Raw genomic sequence first — 16,870 nt, 5'->3', positions numbered from 1 at the left:
TCATCAAATATGAAGAAACTTGTGTCAATGAAAGAACTCAAATTAGTTGGCTTAAAATCTCATGATTGTCATGTATTGTTGTAACAACTTTTACAAGTGGCTATCCATGGAATTCTACAAAAAAAACTGTAAGGGTAACTATAGTTGTGTTAATTTAAGATGTTTTTAGTCGAGTTGGAACATGAGGCTGCAATTATCTTGTGTCGATTTGAGATGTTTTTCCCTGCATCATTCTTTGACATTATGGTTCACTTAGTTGTTCATCTAGTAAGGGAGATTAAAATTTTTGGTCCAATTTATTTACAGTGGATGTATTTGGTAGAGTGATACATGAAAATCTTTAAATGGTATATAAAGAATCATTATTGTCTGAGGGCTTCGATTGTTGAATGGTACATCATAAAAGAAACTTTTGAATTTTGTACAAACTATTTGTCAGAAGTGAACTCTATATGAGTTCTTGAGTCTCGTCATGATGGAAGATATGATGGTAGAGGTACTCAAGATTTAAATGTTAAGACAATTGACTGAGATGTGGTTCTTCAAGCACATTTTTATATATTTAATAATATGGATGAAGTTCAACCTTACTTGACTGCTTTCTAAAGTGTTATAGAGGAAAAATCCCCCCAGATGAATAAAAAATGGTTGTTGACAGAGCATAACAAAACTTTCATAACTTGGTTTAATGGAAGTGTTTCTAAATAGAACAATGCATCATAGACAATTAAATGGTTGTCATGTATGCCTAAGTTTAATGTAATTATTTGGAGTGCATACGACATTATTAATTTTTCATTCTATACAAAATCAAAGGATGATCGTAGTATCATTGAAAATAGTGGGGTTATGGTTGAATTTGAATCCATGTACTTCTATAGTTCCAAAGATAACAATCTCGTACTAGTATCTAGAGTGTACTTTATGGTCATTTAGGAGATTTTAGATACTGATTATGTTGTTTTTAAAGTGCCTTTATTTAAGTGCAAGTGGATTGACAGTAACACCGATGTAAAAACTGATGAATTAGGATTCACACAAGTCGATCTTTGAAAGACAACTTATAAGAAAGAACCATTCATCATGGCAACTCAAGCAAAACAAGTTTTTATGCCACTGATCCTTCTAATCCTAGATGGTAAATTATTCTTCACGAAAAATATCTTCCTAATAGTACTGATGAAAATCAAGATTTTAAATATGAGCCCCCTTGTTTTGCAATACATGTACGTCATTCATCTGAAGAAAATGATTCAGATGATGTGTATGTTATTCTTCTTGATCATGAATAGGGGTTATGGCAAAACTAGTAAGTAAATATTCTATATCACTTAGTCATATATAATTATTCATTTTTCTCATATTTATTCCTTTTACTAAAGATTTAATTTTGTTGATGATTATCCTAATTAATTTTAAATGTTGTTCAAATTATAGGTGTTTAACTACCAACGACAAATCTTAACATGAAACTTTTGGACAACCTACAAGAGTTTCCAGTTTGGTTATTGCTTTTGTTGATTAATCATTTGTTTTAATTTTGTTGTAAAATTATAAGTTGTGTGCAATTTTGTCTTTGCATTTTATGTAAACAATTCTGGTACAATGTTTGTGTTTGAGATATTGACAAAATGTATAAGTTACTGTTTCAGAAATCTGCAAAATATGGTTATATATTCTATGATATGATTCTGTAATAAATGTTCAAACGGAAATATAAAAAAAAGTTATCCCTCAATTTTTAAATATAACTGAGTTCAAAATATTGCGACATTATCTCGATTTCACTCAAAAACCGAGATTTAATATTGGGCGTGTCATCCAGTTATGAAAGTAATAAAAAGGCAAATGACGGAGATCGAACTCATGTGCTAATAACTTTACCCCTCAGTTATTTAAAAATTGAGAGGATAAAGTGACCACTTTTCATGATGTCCTTCGTTACCTCGCCTCTGTAGTCGTTGTTAAATGCGTGTCCGAGGTTAAATTTGTTTTTTATAATAGTGAAATCATTATTAAACTTGTACATATTTTAATATACATATATATCTATTTATTAACTCAATAATGACATCCTTAATTTTTTTTAGAGATTATTTTTCATTAAAAACATGGATAAACGGGTACGGATATGAGTACGGATACAAACAACAATTTTCATGCATGTATGAGTTTGAATAAGAGAATTTTTTCCAACGATGAATATTGAGACAAATACTATACTACTCTGTCCAAATCATACTTATTGTCATCTCTATCCGTCATCCCCATCCCCAAAATGCCTTCGAAAGAGCTTCAAGAAGGATGATTTCTTTCTTTATACCATACCCATCTCTACGGAAGAAAATTCTCCAAAGTGGACAATATCCCCTAGCAAATGGAGGTTGACATCCCAAAACAACTTATATACAAAACAAATTATCAGTTTGGTTTTGCCAAACACAGATTTAATAACTCTTAAAAAATACAAAGAACAAATTAAAAACTCAATATCACGTGTGAGGTAATTATTTCACCATCACGTCAATTTATCGTTCTAGATTCTATTCCAATAGTTTGATTAATGAAAATGTGAGAGGAAAACCGAATTCAAGTTTGACAAGAAAACTAAGATTTAAAAACGACATAAATTGGAGATGTGATTCATGACATTTGCCAAATTTCAACTCAACTCAAGTTTACAAGAGGATATACAAACTATATCTCATTTATGATAATAACTTTCCAATCTAGCAACCTATTAAAATCACTTTCCCTACATTTTCATAAATTGCGGCAATAGCATACCTTAATCATACACATTCCGTACAAAACCTAAAGAGTAATCACATCACCACCATTAATTAGTGTCTAAAACACTGTTGTTGAAATAAAGCTTACAAGTTCATTACGTGTGCAAAAGCTTTCTCAAAATAATGTAGTTGAGATAAACTTCATGGTTCATATTGTTCCCTATTAATTGGCAAATTCATGTTAGTAGATTCTTCATTATGCTAAAGATGGATAACTAGCTAGTGTGTGCTATATAGTATTCACAAGGAAACTATATATATTTTTGTGTTATGACTTATAAACCCTTTGCCTTACGGCACACGGTTTGTGCTCAAAGAAGGAAAAAGTAAAAGAAACAAATTTGCTTGTAGATATGGTGCTTCCACAAACGGTGAGAAAATTTGTATCTAGGTTACAACACATGAAAATTGGATTGGCTACTTTAGACATTATTAGTCTTTTGATTTGAAAGTTTATGTGTGTATGTATCTTGATGAAGAAACTTTTTCAATTTCTTCATAAGGTGATTTTTAGGTCTAGTTCCATATGGGGAAAACATATGAATGAAAGTAAATGTGTTGGAAATATTTCCCATTAGGTGATGCCGCCGGTGACATAATCTATCATTTTAATATAAAGTGAGCAGGCATATCATCAAATTTGTTTTGTACTTGGATATGAATATGTCATCACTTAATAAGAACATTATAGTAACTTACTGATTTTTTTTCTCTTTCCTTTTTTAAATATCATAAAAGTCTTATGGGATATGCCCTTATGATGATTTAGCTAAGTAATAATATATTTCCATGGTGTTTTAAATGATAATTTAAATTCGGAGAGGATAGATAACTTGGATTGAACCGATCAATTTGATCGAATGGACAAGAATTTGACCTCAATCTAAATCCGATAATCATCTTTACATTGAAAATCGAGATTAGTCTTAAATAAATAAAAAGTGTGACATTGTATGGATTATGTTATGTAATACCCCAATTAATTTAAAAGACGTTTAATGTCTTAATTGCAAGAAATAATATTCAAGTTATGTAAAAAGGATATTATTGGAATTATATGGGAAATGGAGGGCCTATTGGTGTTTTCCCCTTAAGTTCTATTGCTAGTAAGTAGAGATCCTAAAGATTTGGTTAGGATTGAATCAAATGGAAAACTAGTAAATTTCTCATAGTTGGAGTGCATATTAGTCATTGCCTATGAGAGACGTTTTACTAGTTTTCCACTTCACATCCTCTCACTCTTAATTTGTCCAAATCAGAATTGAAGAAGGAAAGAGAAGGGGAAGAAGGTGTTCGTGAAAGGAGAAGAAGAGGAAGGGTAAAAGGATTGTTCCATGCACCATTAAGATTTGGAAAAATTATCTTTCATCTCCAATTCCACCTTTGAATTCGAAATTTAGGTTCTATTTTCTAAAGGCGGGGTTCAATAGCTTAGTTGGGTAATCATCTTTAGGGATTAACATGATTTTGGAAATTTTGGGATTTTTCTTGAAATCCATGACTTGCATGCTTGATACATTTTGCTAACATGTTAATTTCCTTTTAATTGCTACATCCATGTTTGTGATGATGTGTTACATGCTATTTTTGTCTATGTAGTTTGATATGTTGTCCATTGCAATTTGAGAGTGAGAAAAATGAAGTTTTTGGGTTGTTTTGCGTTTTGTTCGTAGAAAAACGTGTCCTGAACGCGCTACAACCGTCACCACTATGATGGGTTAACCATCATGACGAGTTTACCATCATTCTCTAAGCCCAATGAAGGGTGTTGTGAGGGCGTGTGACCCATTTTTGGGCGTCGCCTGATGACGACCGTCGTGGCCATGACGGCTTGACTGTCATTAGACTCCAACATGTGCATTTTATGCCATTTTCATTAGAATCACGCGTGTTTTCATATGTATGTTGTGTCTTAATGCTTGAAAGCCATTTAGTGCATGTTTTATTCGGAAGTGGTGAATAAATGTATGTGAACCCGATTATTCGGCGAAGGTACTCAGTTGTACTTAGTGGAGGGGTAAAGTTCAGTCATTAAGAGTGGCCATAGGTGGGTACGCATGGAGAATGATTAACCCCGAACAATTGTGGAATTTTAGGGACCGAGAGTACTAACCTTTGCCTGAGATCCGAGTTGAAGGATTACATAGTGCATCAACCGGGTAAGAACGTGGTACTAAAATCAGAGACCGTGACCCTTGACATAACCCATGTAAGAGGTACCGCTTAGGGAAAGATGATCCATCGAGGATGGACATCCGTGACCCTTTACGTAATTCATGTGAGAGGTGCCACTTAGGGAAAGATGATCCATCAAGGATGGACATCGATGACCCTTGATGTAACCCATATGAGAGGTGTCACTTAGGGAAAGATGATCCATCGACGACGGACATACGTGACCTTTCACGTAACCCATGTAAGAGGTACCGCTTGGGAAAAGTCTTATCGTCAGTGACCTATGCCTTGACCGCTTGAGAGGTACTTTCCAGGGAATGACCCTCACTAGTGGAGATTTTCGGGACCCGTATGAGAGGAAAATGAGACTCCATGCGTTGTGAACTCATGAGTTACGTAAGTTAGTTGGCTTAGTTGAATACAAGACCAGTGGATTTCCGGATATGCATGTGGCATAATTATGCGATTACGTATAAGAGGTGAGTAACATTGTTTAGAATATTTCCTGAAACCCTAGAGCCTAGTGGACTCGTAGGATAGATGGGCCTCACCGAGATTAGTATCTCACCCTATTTTGTTGCAATATTTTTCGGGTAGCTCCCGACATATGAAGATTAAGGCATGACATAGTGAAGAGTTGACGTTTGTCTTTCTTCTTTATGTTTTAGTTGCAATTAATTTGAATCTCGTATTTTGTATTTCGGATCTTAGTTGTATTGACATTGTGACGTAACATGTTCTATCTTGAGATTTATGTATTGTACATGTACTCATATGTCATTTACACATGATGTATGTTCTCAATACCTACATTTTAATGCATTAACTATTATGATTTTAGACGCATAATTAGTCAGGTGTTATAGCTGGTATCAGAGCCTATCATTTCTGGACCCAACCTTGAGACGTCATTAGTAAATTCTCTCCATTCCTCATAAGTGTGTCTGACCAACATGACCTCTACCATTGAAATTTGTAGTATCAGGCCTAATCAACTTGATATTTGTATGCATGATAGGCATAATCATGACCGTGCGGCCAGGAGGCAGGAATCGTGCCAGATGCGAGAGGCGTTATAGGGAGTTAGGCATAGAGGGTGTGTCGTAAATATCGAATACAAGAGAAGCATTGCAACATCAGTTGCAAATACAGTACAGATGCAGGAATTTCTAAAGCAATGATGTGTCTAATGCGGTCTATAATAGAAAACCAATGGAATCCCTTCCAAGAGGATGTCGGGTTCAGAGTAGCGATGCCTGAATATCAGGTGTATAAGATGCGGAAACAAGCGAGAGTAGTTAGGGTTCGAGCATGCAGAAGGTTTTGGATAACAATAGGTAATTAAGTATGAGTTAAGCTTAGGCGTGAGATCGATTCTTAATCGTGAATGAGATTACATCGTATGCTTTGATCAAAGATGCATATAAATGATCTTGGAGCTAGACACCATTCAGGAAGACTAGCTTGATGGATAACGCCAGGCCTTCACATCTGAGTCGTAGTAGGGATAAGTTAAATCAACACAAGGATTAATGATGGGTGGAATACCATCGAGATTGTGATAAGATTAATTTATCCCTCCAAGGTTGAACTGTCATGCGAGGACCAAGTCACTTGGTGAGGGTTGTCCTAAGAAGAAGATAAAAAATTTACTAATGAGGGGATTCATCGAGGGAATTTGGTGGAAATAGCTTGGAGGATGAGTTTCCAATGGTTCCTCAATCATCCCGTAATGTTATGCATGAGTTGATAAGTATCAGTAGGATGTTAGAAGACCATGATATTGAATTTGAGCCATATTATGCTTAGTTGTGGAATAGTCCATGAAATCTCATATACGCGTACTCAGTGATTGATCCCATGTGTGACATAGGAATGGGAGTTGGGTTTTGTAATGGAAAGCCTAACATGATTATGTTCAGAAGGGGGGGGGGACCCTGAGCTTGTGGCACTCTTAGGTTTGAGTATTCCTAAGTAGTGGGGCTGGAAGGAATTACAAGGTAGTGACCTCAAAAAAAGACATGTCCATTTACCTGATTGTTATGCCTATAGAATGCAGGCGGTGGTTTAATATGATGTTGGATAATTCACTTTAGTACATGAACTCAAATGGTAGATCCCATGTAAGTCTTACAGACATATATAGAATCAGAGTATCTTTGTAGGGAACGAGACAAATTAGTTATCCCTTTGGTGAGGTTACCTGATTTTTTGGTTGCTCTTCATGGTTGATTTTCATTGATTTCATTGTGTTTTTGAAACTCCGTCAGAATAGTACAATCACAATGGACATATATATTGCAGTGTTCATATTGTTCCTGGTTCATAGTTCATTGTGTTTTTTATTGTTAAATAGTATATTATTGTAATGGATATGCATATGCTTTAGGTTTAGTGTTATAGTATTGTTATGAATATGCCTTAGGTTTGAATATGCTTTAGGTTTAGGTTTTGGCGTGTCATTCATATTATTCTTTTGATATAAATTCCAGACTTTATTACAGATTGTAGTTGGATGAAAGCTGATATATTATGTCTGGTATATGAGAAGCAAGTTCTTGAATTCCTTGAATATGCTGAACAAAATCTTCCCAAAAAATGATGGTATCTTTTATTGTCCTTGTGTTATTTCCAGGAATGTCAATAAAGGTACAAAGGAAGAAATATTTCATCACCTACGTTGTGATGATATATTTCAAAATTATACTATATGGATGCGGCATGGTGAAGTGGATGAAGATGAATATATGGATGATCGACTAGAAGATATGTTATGTGATATTTTAGAATATTTTTTAGGAAAGTCAGTATTTATGATACGTTATATAGTGATAAGGACACCCCTTTATATAAGAGGTGAAAAAGTTTTACACGATTGTCTATCGTGTTAAAATTGTTTAATCTGAAGGAAAAAAATGGGTGGTCGGAAAATTTTCATGAAATTGCTTGATTTGCCAAAACAAATGCTACCAAAAGATAAAATTTTAGAGGATTGTTGCTATGATTCCAAGAAGAAATTGTGTCCAACGAGTTTGGAGTATACAGGAAAGAGTATGAAAATTTGGATTAATATTCTGAATATGGTGTGTCGCGTTACAATTTGAAGGACAACAATGATGATGACAATGACAATGTTAGTAGTGTCCTCCAACTAAAATGTTATGGTACTTACCAATAATTTCAAGATTCAAGAGACTTTTTGCTAATGTGAATGACACAAAGATTATTAGATGGCATGCAGATGAAAGAAAACAAGATGGAAACATCCGCCATGTAGTTGATTCTTTGCAATGGAAGAAAATTGATTAGTTGTTTCCTGATTTTGGCATTGAGCTAAGAAACCTTAGGCTTGAGTTTGCTACCGACGGAATAAACCCCTTTGATAATTTGAGTACTAACCATTCTTTGTGGCTTGTTCTTCTCACCACTACGCCAAAAACTGGAATAGACAGCGCACCTTAGAGGGCGCTTTATTACAAAAGCGCACTCTAAAGTGAAGCGAAAAAATAAGGAGCGAACAACTGGAATAGACAACGCACTTTAGAGGGCGATTTTGTAATAAAGCGCCCTCTAAGGTGAAGCGAAAAAATAAGGAGGAGATAGAGGGACAACAATACAGGGCGCTTTTTAGAAAGCGCCCTCTAAGGTTACCCTTAGAGGGCGCTTTTAAAAAAGCGCTCTATAAGTCCATGTGCATTTCCAGTTTATAAAGCGCTTTTGGAAAGCCTTAGAGAGCGCTTTCATAAGCACCCTCTTATGCCCCCTTTAGAGGGCGCTTTTTTTCCACAAGCGCCCTCTAAGGTCCCCTTTAGTAAACATCAAAATTATAACATACTGCGCGTTTTGTTATTTCACTCTCTGTTATTTTCGTTCTTTTTCACGTTAGGGTTCTCACTGCTACGATTTTCGCTACTTCTAAGGCGTTCCCCTTCCACCTCTGTTTGATCTACGACGTTTCCTCCTTCTATTAATTCGTTGTTAGCTGTTCGATTTTGACACCATAGGTATTTTTCTAATCTTCATATTACTTGGTTTCTCTTCTGAATTTCACTATTGTTCATCTTTGGTTTCATTTTTCTTGGTTCATACATTTATTGAGTATTCTCAACAATAATTATTGTGTTGCAATGCTAGCAATGGAGACTAGGCATTATGGGTTAAATTTCACCAACTGTTCCATTTGTTTCTCGATGTAGAAAAAGGAGGCAGCAATATCTAAAACACCTTCTACCAATCAAAGGTACACTATGCAGCTTATGAGTGTATTTATTCTAGCATACATAACGTAGCTAGTAACTTAAGAAGTTTAGGTATGGATGTTATTTGATAGAGTAAATTAGAGTCGACTATTCTTCTGTTAGATTTCAGTTAGACCATTATACAATTCTACATATATATTTTCTAGTCAATGTTTATCTTTTGTAAAAACTATATGATGATATATAACTATGCTACAAATTAGTGCATACCACTAATGCTTAATGCATGGTTCATACATTCTCATGCTATTGAAGTCAGAGATATCTGAAAATGTTGAGAAACTAACTCAATAAACCAAAATTGTTTTGGTTTTGGGTTGTTGTTGGAGACATGAATGCCCTGCACAGAGACTAACTCAATAAAGCGAAATTGTTTTGTCTCATCCCATTTTTGGTTTCTCTTCTGAAATTGTTTTTTGTTTATTCTAATTAGTAATGGATAATACATGGATGTCTTCCAATCGATTATCGAGAGAGTACGAGAATGGGGTATCAGAATTCGTTAAGTTTGTCGTTGCGCACGCCGAAGACCCCAGTAGAATGATATGTCCTTGCTTGGGTTGTTGTTATGGGAAACGGGTTGACGCAGTTCAGTTGACATCGCATCTAATGAGGCATGGAATTGATCGAAGTTATACATGTTGGAATTTGCATGGTGAGAAAAGTAACGAGAATGTTGAACCGGGGGATAGTACGACCTATGCCTCAAACTATAGTGGCGCAGATACATACGATTGTGATCGAGTTGAAGAGATTGCAGAAGCACTTGAAGGAGATCTTAAGGATTGTCCCGAAATGTTTGAGAGGTTGGTAAGTGATGCAGAGAAACCTTTGTATGATGGTTGCACTAAATTCACAAGATTGTCTGCGGTATTAAAGTTGTACAACTTAAAGGCGGGCAATGGATGGTCGGATAAAAGTTTCACAGAGTTATTAGCCCTTTTGAAATATATGCTTCTTGAGGATAATGTTCTTCCCAATCGAACATATGAGACCAAAAAGATGTTGTGCTCTATTGGCATGAGCTATGATAAGATACATGCATGTCCAAACGATTGCGTTTTGTTTCGAAATGAGTATGCATCGTTAAATGAGTGTCCTAAATGCGGTGTCTCGCGATATAAGAACAAGTTGTCTCCAACAAAAGTCTTGTGGTATTTTCCTGTTATTCTGAGATTTAGACGCATGTTTCATAGTGAAACCGATTCAAGACACTTGACCTGGCATGCAGATGAAAGAATTATAGATGGAAAGTATCGACATCCGGCAGATTCACCACAGTGGTTGAAAATTGATAATGATTATCCTGAATTTGGAGAAGAATCAAGAAACCTTCGCTTGGCATTATCTACTGATGGAATGAACCCACACGGTATCCAGAGTATCTCACACAGTACATGGCCTGTGATTATTATGATTTATAACCTACCTCCATGGCTATGTATGAAGCGTAAGTACATGATGTTGTCTATGTTGATTTCTGGACCTAAACAACCAGGGAATGACATAGACGTGTACTTGAAGCACTTAATCGAAGATTTAAAGATTTTGTGGGAGACCGGTGTGGAGGTTTATGATGGATATAGGAAAGAAAGTTTCAACTTGAGGGCGATGTTGTTTGGCACAATTAATGATTTTCCAGCATACGGAAATCTATCAGGGTATAGCATAAAAGGTCAATGTGCGTGTCCTATTTGTGAAGATAAAACAGATTGGAAGCGCTTGGAGTTTGGTCAGAAGAATGTCTTTCTCGGTCATCGGAGATTCTTAAATTCAAATCATCACTACCGTGGATGGAGAAAGGCATTCAATGGAGAGACAGAACAAGGCAGAGCTCCACCTATATTGACGGGTGATCAAATTTTTGAAAAGGTGAAAGATTTGGATACTCAGTTTGGCAAGCCTTTTGCCCACACACTTGTCAAAAGTGGGTGGAAGAAGAGGTCAGTTTATTTTGAATTGCCGTATTGGAAGTCCTTGTATGTGAGACATTTTCTTGATGTTATGCATATTGAAAAAATGTATTTGAAAGTGTTATTGGCACGTTACTCAATATACAAGGAAAGTCTAAGGATGGCCTTAAGGCAAGAAAGGACTTGATAGAGATGGGAATAAGAACTGAATTAGGACCCTTGAAGAAAGGAAAACGAACATATCTACCGCCTGCTGCTTATACTCTATCTAGAAAGGAGAAAAAAATATTGTGTAAGTTTCTAAGTGAAGTTAAAGTTCCAGAAAGGTACTCTTCAGATATTAGAAGACTTGTGTCTATGAAAGACCTCAAGTTAAAGAGTTTAAAGACCCATGATTGCCATGTTATAATGGAACATTTTCTCCCAATAGGTATACGTTCTATTCTTCCAGAAAAAGTAAGAAGCTCTATAACTAAGTTGTGTTCTTTCTTCAAGTCAAGCGCATTTGGTGTTATCGAGCGCATTTGGGTGTTTGATTATGAGAAGTTTCAGATTCCTATATTTGGTTGCAAGTGGGTTGAAAATAATAACGGCATTCGAATGGATAAGTCAGGATTTTTGCAAGTGGATCTTAATAGGGTGGGATACAAAGATGAGTCTTTTATTCTAGCCTCTCAAGCTAGACAAGTGTTCTATGTCAATGATCCGAAAAGTACGAAATGGTCTATAGTTCTTTTTTCCAACAAAGTAATTGATGAAAACACTGGAGATCAAGGTGATATTGATGTTGAGATTGAATCGTTTACCAGAAATGATCAAGATGAGAATATTATATCAAATGATTCATATATTAGAAATGATCATAATGAGGGTATTTGGATCAATCCAACCGTCCGTGTTGTTAAGAGATCATGTAGAACATATTCCAACCAAGAAAAGAAAGAGAACTTAGTGAAAAAGGTACAGGTCAAGTGATTTTAATTGTTTTCTTTATTACAGGTAAAATGGCTTTTATTACAGCAAATCGAGTCAGTTGCATAAAAAAAAAGGTATAAACACAATTATATGATATTTATGCATAGAAAATGTTAATTCTTGATCTTATACTTCACCTAACTAATTTTATGATATTTTAGGTTCATGCTATTGATATTGAACAAAAAGAGGTTGTTGCTAAGAAGATTGCGGCTAGCAAAAAAAACATACATCTCAGAGATGCTTTTGCTACTTAGTTTTATTTCTTTTTAAGTTATGAATTGGTTGTATATTTAGAATCTTTAGAAGTTAAACGATTATATATCAGTGGATTGTTGTATATGTATGGATTGTTGTATACAAGGCTTGTTGAATGCAATGTGTGAAAAAGGGCTTCAAATTATACAGTTTTAGGTGTACTGCTTCAATATACAGGTTGTCTAAAATAAATAAAAAAATATAGCGCTTTTTAAAAACAAAAAATTAAATAACCACCCACTTTAGAGGGCGCTTTCCAAAATAAGCGCCCTCTAAACCCTTTAAATTTCCACTTTAGAGGGCGCTTTCCAAAATAAGCGCCCTCTAAACCCTTTAAATTTCCACTTTAGAGGGCGCTTTCCAGTAAAAGCGCCCTCTAAACCCTTAAAAGTTTCCACTTTAGAGGGCGCTTTCTTTAAAAAGCGCCCTCTAAAGTGGCCCTTAAAGGGCTTAAAGAGCCACTTTAGAGAGCGCTTTCACCAGGAAAAAAAGCGCTGTCTTTACCTATGCCAGTGCCAGATTAGAGGGTGCTTTAAAGCGCTGTTATAGGCCAAAAAAAGCGCCCTCTTTTCCCTTATTTGGCGTAGTGCACGATTTACAATCCATCTCCTTGGTTGTGCATGAATCACAAGTATATGTTGTTAATTATGATGATTTATGGACCACGACAACCTGGAAACGACATAGATGTTTATTTAAGTACATTAATTGAAGATTTAAAACTTTTGTGGGAGGAAGGCGTTGAGGTTGATGATGCATATATTGGTGAAAAGTTTAAGATGTGTGCAATGTTATTTTTCACAATCAACGACTTTTCTGCATATGGTAATTTGGATGGATATAATGTCAAATGACATAAAGCGTGTCCTCTATATGAATTTAATACATGTTATCACCAACTTGAGTTTGGAAAAGAGACCGTTTACCTTGGGCATCGAAAATTTCAAAAACCCGATCATCCTTATCATTGTTTGCGGAAGGCTTTTAATGGAGTGTAGGAGTTTGATGTGGCTCCTAAACCTTTAATCGGGTATGGAGTGTATAAATGACAGAAACACATAAACATTGTCTTTGGAAAGAGAAAAAGAAAAAGATCCAGTTGAGATATATGGAAAAAGAGGTATGTGTTCTTTGATCTTCCATATTAGTCAAGTTTCGATGTAAGACATTGTCTTGATGTGATGCATATGGAGAAAAATGTGCGTGATAGTTTGATTGAAACACTTTTAAATATTTCAGGAAAGACTAAAGATAATAAGAATTCTCGTCTTGATATAGAGGCGATGGGTATATGAAAACAATTGACTCCAATAGATTCAGGAAAAAGAACTTATCTGCCTCCAGCATGTTTCGCTCTATCTAAAAAGGAAAAGAAATTCTTTTGTGAGTGTTTGCATGATATTAAAGTCCCCCAAGGTTACTCATCAAACATCAAGAAAATTGTATCAATGAAAGATCTCAAATTAATTGATTTAAAATATCATGATTGCCATGTCTTGATGCAACAACTTCTACTAGTGGCTATCCATGGCATCCTACCAAAAAATGCGAGAGTAACTATAACCAGATTGTGCTTATTCTTCAATGCTATATGTAATAAAGTTTTTGATTTCAAATAATTAGATGAATTAGAAAAAGAGGCTTCCATAATCTTGTATCAATTGAAGATGTATTTTCCTCTATCATTTTTTGACATTATGGTTCACTAACTTGCTCATCTAGTCAGAGAAATCAAATTTTATAGATCGATTTATTTAAGGTGGATGTAATACAATTTTTGGTGTGATACGATTCACAAATGTATGTTGATGTTTCTGGTCTGATATGATTCACAAAAATATAGGTTAAAAAAAGGGGAAATGTATAAAAGTAGAAATATATATTAAAAAAAGCAAGTGATTTATCACGGTTGGTAAATCCAACTGTAGTTGTATGTTAAACGCTATCCGGAATAATTTAAATCCCCAAAAATGGCATTGATGGGAATCGAACCAAGAACCTTTAAACTTTTCACAACGGTTATGTATCACAACCGTGGTGATAAGTAGCGCACATTCCAATTTTCTACAACGGACACTAGACCGTGATCGTAAGTAACACATATATAACCACACGCTACTTAACAAGGGTTGGTCCTCCGTGATTATATATATTTGCCAACCGTGATTGTATGTATTTTTCGTAGTAGTGAGATGACAAATTCCGGAAATAGCTTGTTTGATTTGGATCATGATTTGAGTCATATGATTCGGATAAAATAATTATATAATTTGAATAACATAATCATAGGTGATTTTCAAAATAATTTATTTAGTCATGATTCAAATCAACCATGTCTATGATCTACATCAATGTGTCTTTGATTTGAATCAGACATATTCTTGATTGGAATCATATTCAAAATTTCAAAATCCAAAATTACCTTTTATTCTTGATTCAAATCAACCAATGTGTTCACAAGTTTACAACGCTAACTTTTGCTTCGTCCTCTTTATTGAAACAAACATCCCTACCTACACGTCAAAACAAGAAGAAAGTTCATACATCATGAAACAAGATATTGAAACAGATTTTGAAAAAAAAAATATAGAGAAAACGAACGTGTAAAGACCGATTGGTTAATGTTTGATGTTATGGTTTCGTTTTGGGGTTTCCATATGAGAGAGACAAGTGATAGGGTTATTAGGGTTTCATTTGGAGAGAGACGACTGAAATAGTTATTAGGTTTTTTTTAGAGAGACGGTTGTTATGTACTGAAGCGAGAGATAATTTCACTTATACATAAATAAGTATCACCTTTTATCACGGTTGGTACTAAAAACCGTGGTGATATACATTGTCGATCACATTTTTATCATGATAAATGGCTAATTATTCATGTTGGGATTTGAACCATTTCACTTTGTGTACCTTTCAATATTGTTCCTTCATTTGACCGTTGTGACATGTCCTTTAGTAAATATCAAAATAAAAGTCCCCAAAAATAAACTATTACCACGGTTAACACTATGGTCGTATTAAAATTGGTGTTACGAAAGGTCTATTTTGTAGTAGTGATTTTAGGTCTTCCACTAATTTGCAAAGTAATATACAAGAGTTTTTTATACACTGGACAATCAAGACAACACTGAACACTTCAAGTGTGACTGCTAAGAAAAACATGTCTGAATTTAGATTTATTCTCTTGTAGTAAAACACTAAAAACTACCAAATTCATAATATATTCACTCAATCTTGAACCAATTGCCTTCCTAGACCCAAATTTTGGCTTCACACTTCCTCCTGCGATAGTCTTCTCTCAACCCTATAGGAAGTCCCTTGTATGAGCCTTTGTTCTACGAAAGGATCTTGGAAAACTCCCAACTTCTTCCACTTGGAAATGCAGAAGTATTCAATGGAGAAGAAACAAATCCTTTTTTCCCAAGGTTAGTCTCCAGATACCGTAATCACAAATTGACTCCTTAATTTGATACACACAAAAAAATTTCACAAAAAAAAATTAAATTTTCTAATGTACCTTACAACTACACTCACACTCAATCATTAAAGTTAAGTACCACAACAATGTGGTTTTTGGTTCAAGGTTGAAGATGATTGGTTATCCAAAGAAACTCGCTTAACTCCCTGTTAGAAATTTATCAATCAAAACACTATGAAGTTTTTATGTAGGCTTGACTTGAGATATAAGGAGTTTGTTAAAGAAATAACAGTCGTGGTTTTTTCTGGATTTGTAAAAATGTGGATTCACACTCATGTGTATGACAATATGAGTTATTTCTATATTAACCCACGTGTATGGAGAGGATGATAAAAATGATTTATATATGTTTCTATTGGTAAGGCACATAATAAGTCAAAGTTATGTAGTTGATTCAAGTTAGATCCTACAATTGTGATTTGAATCAATTGAAAGAGCGACTTTAATCAAGACACTGCTATAAAATATGCTTTTTGTAACATTATTTTACTATGGTCATTCAGCCCACCGTTGCAATATCTCAAATTGGAAGCACTTGATTTTTATTTTGTTTTATTAGAAGACAATTCATTACGGTTGTGTGAAACAATCGTGGGGATAAATTAAGTGTTACAAGCTTCGAATCCCAGCAGCAACATTTTTCTATTTTTCCTATTAAAAAAATGAGTGTCCCTTAAGTTCATAAGTTAAACAAAAATTGAAAAAAAAATTAACTACGTTTCTATTTATCCACCGTGGTAACATGTTATGTATTTCACTATGGTTGTTATTATCAACCATGGTGAAAGGATTTACTGTCAATTAAAAAAAAACAGATTCTTTATTTCCTTCATAGCATGCCCTAAGCGAACCAAACGACGGCGAAAGCGGACTCTTCATTCATTTGGAACGAAAATCTTCACCATCTGCATTAATTTGGTCTCTTCCTCCTCTTCGAAGTATGGTATGTTACTTTTCATGGTTGATGTTCATTGCTTTTATTCCTTTTTTGTTGATTTTACTTTTACTCTTCATGGTTGA

At 34.7% G+C, this 16,870-nt stretch overlaps 1 long non-coding RNA gene across 1 annotated transcript; it reads right to left on the bottom strand.

Moving 5' to 3' along the window:
• Positions 1 to 2,608: 2,608 nt before the first annotated feature.
• Positions 2,609 to 5,496, bottom strand: LOC127080242 (uncharacterized). Its single transcript, XR_007788010.1, has 2 exons — positions 4,906 to 5,496; positions 2,609 to 2,952 (listed from the first exon to the last, which is right to left on the bottom strand). It is a non-coding gene; the product is annotated as an uncharacterized LOC127080242 (long non-coding RNA).
• Positions 5,497 to 16,870: the final 11,374 nt, after the last annotated feature.

Source organism: Lathyrus oleraceus, chromosome 1 (assembly GCF_024323335.1).
Source record: "Lathyrus oleraceus cultivar Zhongwan6 chromosome 1, CAAS_Psat_ZW6_1.0, whole genome shotgun sequence".
NCBI classification, from domain to species: Eukaryota; Viridiplantae; Streptophyta; class Magnoliopsida; order Fabales; family Fabaceae; genus Lathyrus; species Lathyrus oleraceus.
Note: the sequence above shows the minus strand (reverse complement) of the source record. Positions and strands in the feature narration are given on the sequence as shown.